Source organism: Ambystoma mexicanum, chromosome 6p (assembly GCF_040938575.1).
Source record: "Ambystoma mexicanum isolate Mex_15411 chromosome 6p, UKY_AmexF1_1, whole genome shotgun sequence".
NCBI classification, from domain to species: Eukaryota; Metazoa; Chordata; class Amphibia; order Caudata; family Ambystomatidae; genus Ambystoma; species Ambystoma mexicanum.
The window spans coordinates 403,948,156-403,956,963 of record NC_090935.1 but is presented as its reverse complement, the minus strand read 5'-3'; the positions used below and the strand labels follow the sequence as shown (position 1 = coordinate 403,956,963).

General features: G+C 44.7%; 1 protein-coding gene across 1 annotated transcript in view; it reads left to right on the top strand.

The window, feature by feature from the left end:
* The first annotated feature begins 1,297 nt into the window (after nt 1-1,297).
* LOC138511484 (complement component C6-like) overlaps nt 1,298-8,808 on the top strand; it is a 913,779-nt gene continuing 906,268 nt past the window's right edge. Inside the window, exon 1 of the mRNA XM_069627199.1 lies at nt 1,298-1,372. The gene's annotated coding sequence lies outside the window, so the exon portion shown is untranslated. The remainder of the gene's footprint in view (nt 1,373-8,808) is intronic.

The window sequence follows — 8,808 nt, the reverse complement described above, 5'->3', positions numbered from 1 at the left end:
AGACACCGATCGCTGACAGGTCATCACGCCACACATCACTGATGGCACCACATATCTGGGGATATTCAATGGTGAATATCAGCCATAGTACTTCATCTGGTCGTACTGCATTAAACACATGATACAAATACTCTAAAGGTGCTGTAGATGTAGACCTTAACCTTCTGTTCTGTTCTAAAGGTACTTTCCTTAAGGCCTGGCCTGAGTTCAAGCTGCACATAAATGGGACAATAAGCAGGCCCCAGACAGACAGTTCATTTTTGGTACATGACGATGACCTCTAATCTTAGTGTCATTTTCTGGTCATGATGTTTGTTTACTCCTTACTAGACTTTCCCTGTTTGTGCCTCATATTTATATTCATTGATGCTTTACACATTTCTTGGGTTTTTCAATTGTACTTGTATCAATAACGTCCCTTTAACAAAGTTTTTTCACTGATTTTGATAGGTTTTTGTTAATGCAACTTAACCATAACATCCCTTTAACAAAGTTTTTTCACTGAATATGTAGATAGTTGAGTAAGAAGAAAGAAAAAAAGAAAAACAAGAAAGAAAGAAAGAAAGAAAGAAAGAAAGAAAGAAAGAAAGAAAGAAAGAAAGAAAGAAAGAACAAAGCATTCCGTCGTCACCTGCCATTTATGCAGGAAAGGTGTAAGTACTATGGCTCTGTGTTTTATCTTCACTCCTTAAATATATTTTGATTGATATTACCACAAATGCCGCCTGTACGTTTCAGTGTAAAATAATCCCTGTAAATTAGTGAAACCTGCTTTTCACAGAATACACGAGGCAATCAATGCATTTGAGAGACGCAGATGTGAGCACTCAGGTAGTGGATGTTTAAATTGTCAGTGAGCTTTCATGCATTTTTACCCTTTGATCAAATGATCATGTGAAGTGCAAACGTCAAGGAAATAGTTTGCATTAATTGTCATTATAGCTAAGTGAAGAGAAACGGTAAGTATAGAAAAAAAACTGTTGAATCAAACCTTTTTTTAATAACGGCTGAATATTTATTTTTCAATGATTGTTGCTGATATTTCTTTTAGAAAGTAACGTGCATGAACCGTAAAGCAACCTTTACTGACAGGAACATGAGAAAGGAGAGAAGAGAACAATGTTCCAGTAATGAGACGGGTGTGTGTTTCCAGTGCTGGCTGGAGTTTGATTGCTTTATGCAAATCTTTAACCAGATTAAACAAAGCCTGGCCATTGCGCAAGATGTTTGCAGGCCGTTTCGCAATGTTCCCGCACGGGGGCTGGACCGGGGCATGGGTGCACCTTTGAGAGAAAACGTTACATGCGCACTCACTCACCCGACAGGCTCCAGCTCGCAGACCTGACCCGGCACTTGTGGGTGGGGAAGAGAGGTACGTGTTATTCAAGACTCACTCTTCTCATTCTTATTGTTGTTGGAACGTCTTCATCTATTTTATGGAAAATACACCAGCAAAATGAGGGGATACGGGCGTGCAGCCTACTAAGAAATGTCCTGTGGGCGTGGTGGGAAGTGGGGATTTCTGGTGCTCTCTTTTAATTTCTGCATGAAGATTGGTGTACCGTGTTTTTCTTATAGCTAAATAAATGTGAAAGTCTACTGCATATAGCCAATGAGTAGCCGCCCACTTAATGCTCGTGTGCATTATGTGCTGCATTGCATGCAGCCGTAGCAAAGCCTGAAAGGAGCAGCAGAGCACTATATATAGAATATACTTGCGCGAGGCACATCTCAAACCTGGGGCAGTATTACAGAAACCTTCCACTGGTGCAAGTGTCATTTGCACAGAATTGGCATAAGGGCAAACGGAAATGACTCCAACACGAAGGGGCACAGGTTGCCCTAGTGCAAAAATGCTTCGAGGAGTGTGTTTTCCTGCTAGTGTATTGCTTGCCCTACTCTAGTACTGTGCATGATATGATATGGCATTTATAACGCGCCTATACACAAGTGTTTCAAGGCGCGAGGTGCATGACGTTGGTACACAATGGGGCTCATTTCCCAAGTCCTTCTACATTGCACAGAGGGGGCCGCCTAGGCTTGGACTAATGCACAAGCAGGCCCCATCTGTGAACTTTGTGTCATTTGAGCTATAACGTGTAACAGGCAAGGGTAAAAGCAATCACAATAGCCTGTACTCCTCCTCTCCTTTGTACTTGGCAGTGCAGATTGAGTAAATGATCCTGACATTTAAGCATGCCAGGCAGCGTTTACCATGGATTCCAATAGACGCTCCCTGCTTTTTTGATGTGGGTTCAAAGGGAGTTGGATCGAACATTTACATTTTTGGATTGAACTATAACTTTGTTACATGTAAATAACTTTCAAAGTTAGCTGCCAGTGTGGGCACACATAACAGGGGGCATACAGGGGAAAGAATTCAAATTCATCACTGCAAAATAACATCAGCAAAACATTTGCAAATTCGAATGTTTATGCTGGAGGTCATGTTGAAACGGAATACGAATTAGGAAGAGTCTGATGCATGAAAACCTAATTAATCAATAAAACAAGCAGGCAGAATAAAGCATCTCAGTGAGGCAAGTCTGCCAACATTTCACAGAGCAGTCACTTGTTTTCTAGTCAGGTGGAGGAGGGCGTCAGAACACCAGAGGCCAGATTATAGAAACCTTGCACTGGTGCAAGCGCAAAGTTGCACAGTATTAGCACTAGGGCAAAGTTTTCTCTATTTTTAAAAACACTAGGACATACTATAAAACTATTGCACCATGACAAGTGCAGTTCGGCATGGTATGAGCGCCAGGGCACAAATTGCCATAGTGCAAAAAGGATACATGTTCGATGTGTTTTTTCACCAGGTAAAAGTTTGCCCTAGTGCTAATTACTGCTAATTACCACTAGGTCAAACTTTGCCTTGTTGCAATAATGCAGTGAAAAGGTATCTTTTTTGCCCGAGGGTAATTTTTTCCTTAGTGCTTATACGTTGCCGAACTGCACTTGTCATGTTTCGGTGCAAGGTTTCTGTAATCTGGCATATCTCTCCTTCTGGGTGGGGGGGGCACTTGAGAGGGACATGCAAGGAGTGGATGTCAGAAGGGCAGGCATGTTACGATGGTGCGAGTTTGTAAAGGTGAGGTGGTGCAGGATGGCAGGACAGCAGGTGTTTGATTGCATTTGCTCATGAGCCTTGCCTCGGATTCTGCCTGAGTCTGCCCACTACTCGGTCCCCGCCACTGCTGTTGTATTCGGATAGTGCACGTGATGGGAAAGGTGCACAATGGGAGGCATGCACAAAACAAAACTGTAAATGGATAACTTTGAACTTCCAGGTGCATCTTAAACAACTGGTGCTTAACTTATATGGTCACTTAGAACCCTTCAGTGGAATGTATCCCCGTGTTAACTGTTACCGAACTAAGATGAAGCATCAGGGCACCCACCAATGGGCAGTATTTAAGGATAGGTGACTGCTTCCCAAGTTACCATGTCACAAGCTCAAGGCTTGGGTCCCTAACAAGGGTGATGGTCACCTAGCTCAAAATGAAGCCTGCTGGTATTGGCACTTGTGCAGGGCATAATGGAAGCCTCACATGGGGCTTTCAATGATGGAGACTGCCTATGCCTCCCTATATATGGAAATGAGGATGTTAGTTCAAGCTCTAAAATGACAACTTCATAAGTATCTGAGAATATATGTGGTTTCATGGCATTTCTGAATGGCACATCCATAATGGGTGACGGGTTGTCAGCCCAACTATTTTGGACGAGCTGCACTAAGCGCTCACTAAGTTGGTTGGTGTAGTTGATGGAGCACTTCCTGGCTTCCTTGAACTGTCAAAGGGAAACATATTTTCCATTTAACAGTTCATACCCCAGCATGCATGCCCAATAGGTCATGCAAGGCCAGGGATGTTTTGCTTCCAGAGTTTTCCGTGGCCATTCGGGTTTCAGGGTGAGTTACTGTAGCTCTGAATGGGCAAGTGGGTGGTCCTGTGCATCCCCGCACATTCAGAGCTGTTAAGGCATTTTCCAGGGGGCAATAAAGCTCCTGCGCAGATGTGCAGGAACCAGGAAGCACTTCCCGTTTCCTGGTTCCTGTTCGTGATGCTCGGTATCAGGATAGCATCACGGACCTGCCCGAGCAAATTTGGACTGGGGCAGCAGGTAAGCGAAATAAATGTGTTTGTGGATGCGTTTGTGGGTATGCGTGTGGAGGAGAGAGTGAATGTGTATGGACTTGTGAATGTGTATGTAGAGGTGCGTGAAAGATTCACCCTTCTGCCCGCATCTGCAAATCAAAGGCCTCCATATGGGCCCCTGATATGGGGAACAAAGCCGCACAGACCTGCTCACCTGCAAGGTGAGCACCAGCTTTGATTTTGGAATGAATCCAAGATCTGCTCACCAGCACCGTGCCTGGTTAGCGGGCCTTTGATTTGTGGAATTAATGGAGCAGAGGGCCACTTACCAGAACTGTGAGAGTAGCTCGCCATACTGGTAAGTGGGCCTGTGATTTGGGGTCACTCTATTCCCCCACACAAGCCCGAATCAGGCCTTTAATTTGGGGACGTGGGTAACAGGGTGCATTTTATATGGGCTTCAATGTTAAAACAAACATGATGTATTATGTTTGCTGTAACATTGATTCCCGGTAAAACATGGCATGCAGAGTCAGAAAATGTAACCAGATTGGCTGCAGCAATGCAATGCAGCCTAGCTGCATAACAACATTCATCATTCATGTTAAGTGTTGTTACATGGTTAGATTGGTAGTTTGGTGTAGCTAGTCTAGCCATTGCTTTCTCAAGCATGACATTATTTACTGGGTGCGAATTTAAAAGCAAACTTCATGTTTGCTTTAAAATTGATGCCTGTAAAAAATGCTATGCCAGAGTTGAAAAATGTAACCAAACTGCCTGCAGCAATGCAGTTCAGTCTAGCCACATAACAACACTTATCATTCATGATTCAATCATGATAAGTGTTGTTTGATGGCTAAACTGGCATTTTGGTGTAGCCAGTCTAGCCATTTCTTACTCTGGCATGACATTTGTTACTGGGCAACATTTTTATTTTTATGTTTTGTTGGTTAAATTCAACCTTTAACATACAATACATAAAATGAAAAGAAAAAGATAAAAGAAAACACATAAAAGAACATAAAAGAACAAACATATAGCTAATTGCAGACTTCCAGGTTCAGAGCTCTCAAAAAAGTGACTGCTGATTCACTACACCTTCTTCTGCTGTCTCCAGAGCATGACATCCGCTCCTGCAGTCCTCCAGTCTGATTTCTCTTCCCCCTGACTACCGATGAACCTAGGGTAAGCATGTGATGTTTGCGGAGTACTCAGCGTGAACAGCGCTGTTTCACCGCATAGTCCTTGAACATCTAGGTTTATTTGCTGCTTACATAGGAGTATTGGAACCCATCCTGCCTAATTCATTACCCACTGCTGGGTCTATTTATTCTGAAACTTTGTGTTTGATCTGGTGCATTTCTCAACACATTGGCCAATCCAAAATGACCACTCCTCCTGGCCGTGTCCTCAGCTTGCCTGGCTCCCACCTCCCATTGGTTGCCCTGGCTGTTATTAGCCAACGAGAGCAACCGGGAGGCGGGAGCCGGCCTGAATCACCTAAGGCCCAACCCAAAGGCCCTGTCTACTCCCTGTCTACTTCCAGGACGCGCTAAGGCGAGTACCACGTTAGCATGCTGCACTTGCCTATTGCATCATTCCATTTACTGCTGTGTGTGCTGCTGCCCTGCAACATGGGGTAGGCACCATGGGCCTCATTACGACCCTGGCGGAATGGGTTAAATAGCGCCGTAAAAGGTGCCGGCGCCGTTCAACCCGTTCCGCCACATTACGAGGTCCCCTCGCGGGACACGGTAAGCACGCCTGGGAAAACCAGGCGTGCTTACCAGGTCCCGTGAGGGGAAGAGGGAGCAAACAACGGGCCATCTCGTAATGGCCCGTTGTTTGCTCCCTCTCCCATTCCCATTCAGCCCTATCAGGGCTGAAATGGGAATGGGGAAGGACCGTGTCCGGGTCCTTGGAGGGAGGAATTACCGGGCCATCCGAACTCGGAATAGCCTGGTAAGTCCTCATTCCGAGGACACGGACGCGCTTTCGGCGGCAGCCTGCCGCCAATAGCGGCATGGCTACCGCCGAACTCGTAATGAGGGCCCATGTCTTTTGCTCCTGAATTGACTTTTGCATCTATGTTTGCTGCCACCCTGCAACATGGGTTAGGCACCATGTCTTTTGCTCCTGAATTGACTTTTGCATCTATGTGTGCTGCCGCCCTGCAACATGGAGTAGGCACCATATCTTGTGCTCCTGAATTGACTTTTGCATCTATGTGTGCTTGAATGGCATTTTTTTTTTTTGGTGGTGTGATCCTTCCAAGAAATGGCATAGCCCTATGGACGTGTTGTCAAATATTAGATAGTCATCAGCATAGGCTAACCATATGGGGCGCATATGCCCGATTTTGGTAGAGGCCAAGACTCTCAGTTTCAAGTAGGTACTGATGTCCACTATGTATAAATTAAGTAGACAAGCGGCGAGGATGCACCCTTCTCTTACGCCTCTAGAAGTGGAAATGGACAGAGACATTAAACCTTGTTGGTTCAAACAAACTTTGACTGACGAGAGCTCTTGTAGGGCCATTATGAGTCATGGTAGGCCCTCTGGTATCCCCCATTTATGTAGTTTACACAAGAGCAGCCGCCGGTCGATGGTGTCAAATGCTGCAGCGAGGTCTAGGGATGCTAGAGAGACAGAGTTTTTTCCTTTTGCCCAGACTGAATGTTGAATAAACTTAAGTATGGTGCCTGCCATTGAGTACTGTTCCCATGTTTTTCCTGTATCCCGTTTGCCACTTGGAGATCAACCCTGTTTCAGACGTCCAAAACTCAAGATGTTCAAACACCATATTTGCAAAGACTTTCGAGTCTGCATCCATAATGGCAATAGGTCTATAATTGCATGGTAAAGACCTTACTCCATTCTTGAAAATGGGGATAATGGTTACTGTAACCCAAGATATAGGAAGTAGGCCAAAAAATCGAGAATGTCTCCAAAACAAATGGATAATATCTTCGCCCATATGTGAGGGTCAGACTTGAATAAATAGTTTGACAATTGATTTGGAACGAGGGCCCGTGACGTACTGATGCGTTTGATCATTCTCAAAATGGGCTTCAGGCTTACGCCTATGTCAAACTGCGCTGAGTAAATAACACTCGAAAATAAATATTCTGCATTTGGAGATTCCAAGGGTGCATATAAGCTTTCCAGACGGGCAATCCAGTCTGCTTCAGACACAGCGTTGACAAGTCTAGGGGCTTGGGCCGATCTATGCTATTTATCAATGCCCATAAAGCTTTAGAGTTCTTGTTTTTGAGCGTTGTTAGCATAGATTCCGCGTCTTTTTGGTACCTGCTAGCTTTTGAAGCACAAATCCAGTTCTTATATTTAGAGCGGGCTAGTAGCTCGCACTTCTGTTTTTCAACGTAGGATGCAGATGGACTATTTGTGATGGTTTTAATCTGCTGTCTCAATTCTTGTCTGGGAATGAATGACTCCCTGTTGTATACGTGTTGATACGTGTTGCCAGAATGACTCTTGCTGTTCGCACTGGAACAGTCAGTAATTGTGCTTCTGACAAAACATTCAAAGTTGTCTACGGTGAGTGATGCTGTTTGATTGGACTTAGTTTGACTCTTGAGCCGTCATTTACAGATTGTGCAGTTGCATATGACCACTCCAAGCGAATCCTCTGTACCTTTACTGCTGTGTCGGGACGTGCTGGGCAGTGCAGGTTTTCTTGTTCTCTTCTCAACCTTATGTTATGTTATGGCATGGTCGCTTAGGGGAGTTGGGGTGATTTCTAATCGAGTACAGTGATAAAATAGGTCAGCTCCAAAGTAGATGTAGTCGTAATAGAGGAACTTGTCCCATTTGTTCAGATTAAGTCAGGGGTAACGTCACCTGTCACTGACTCATTCAATATGGGTCCATGCCGGTTAGACAGTCATCCCAGTTTTTCTCATTGTTCGGTTTTTCACGGGAATTCAAGCTGCATGCTCGCTCAGCTGCAGTTGTTTTACCCCCAATACATTCAGATTTTAAATCTCCAGCTATAAGTATATGCCCCCTAGGTACCAAGTCGTGCCTGCTTGCCGCAAACATCATTATGCAGTTCTGCCACCGGGGATATCTTTTGATGGCAGTATAGGTTGATGATGAGTATATCCAATTTTTCCCCCAAACCTACCACTATGTGTGTTGCCATGCAGCAGAAGGAAATCTCAAGGTTTCCCACTACTGTGACTTCAGGACATGAACAGACTAGAGGGAGTAGCCCGTCATAGGGACACCCGCATTCCCCTCCCTTGACCGTCTGCCTGAAACACAAGCGAGTAGCCGTCAAAGCAGGGAATTGCACGCAGCCACGTCTCTTGCAGAATGATAATACTGTGTTTCCTTAATGTTAGCGACAGGTGAATGGTGTATAAATGAGTGTTGCCCAGAGTATTAAAAGACAGAAGAGACAATAGGCCTGTTCCTTGGGCAGTTAAGGCTGCATTGTCATTTTATGTGGCCAATTCCCTAGGAACTGGGCCCATTCTCGACTCTCTTCTGATTCTAACATTTTCTTTCTTAGTGTCAGCACTTGGTCGTCCAGCATGCAATTGCTTCCGCTTGCTTGAGATCGATGTCTGGCTCTTTTATTCACTCCTTCAGCAGTGTACACTCCATGTTGTTTTGACTAGGTAGTAAAAGGAGATATGTCGAAGACTAAACTGCGTACATTGTCACGTTCCTTTAGTAGTAC